Source organism: Gossypium arboreum, chromosome 3 (assembly GCF_025698485.1).
Source record: "Gossypium arboreum isolate Shixiya-1 chromosome 3, ASM2569848v2, whole genome shotgun sequence".
Classification (NCBI taxonomy): Eukaryota; Viridiplantae; Streptophyta; class Magnoliopsida; order Malvales; family Malvaceae; genus Gossypium; species Gossypium arboreum.
Window position 1 is genome coordinate 1,253,689 of NC_069072.1, and position 875 is coordinate 1,254,563.

An 875-nucleotide genomic window follows, 5' to 3' on the forward strand; every position below is an offset into this window, starting at 1 on the left:
CTAAGATACTTGAAGAGTTCACCGGGAAAGGGCTTATTCTTTAAAAAATCCGAACAAAGAGGAATTGAAGCTTATACAAATGCAGATTGGGCAGGCTCAATAACAGATAGAAGATCTACATCAGGATACTGTACATTTGTTGGGGGAAACCTTGTGACTTGGCGAAGCAAAAAACAAAGTGTTGTAGCAAGAAGTAGTGTAGAGGCTGAGTTTAGATCAATGGCTCAAGGAATTTATGAAATGATGTGGTTAAAAAGAATTATGGAAGAGCTGAGGAAACCAATAACTTCACCGATGAAGTTGTATTGTGATAGCAAAGCTGCCATTAGTATTGCTCACAACCCAGTTCAACATGACAGAACTAAACATGTTGAGATTGATAGACACTTTATCAAGGAGAAGATTGAAGAAGGCCAAGTGTGCATGTCGTTTGTTCCTTCAAAACAATAGATTGCTGACATACTCACCAAAGGACTCTCTAAGACAAGCTTTGATTTTCTTGTGAGCAAGTTGGGCATGATTGATATATATGCACCAACTTGAGGGAGGGTGTTGAAATATGTATATATTTTAAATTTATTTAGGTAGATAAGTTTTATTCATATTCTAGGAATATTTTTATTTTATCTTTTAGAAGGGAACTATTTTCTTTTATATTTTAGTAGTTTATTAGAATAAGGGAACTATTTTTTCAATTAGGATTAAGACTATTTTCTCTATTTAAGTTTAATTTTTTAGTTAATAATAAAAGAACAGTTTTATTAAAAGCTCTATTGAAAACTTTCAATTACTTCACCATTGACATTAGAGGCAACCTTTAGAGACAAACAGTCTCTCATGCTGAATTTCACTAAAAAATGTGTCCTACTTGCTAC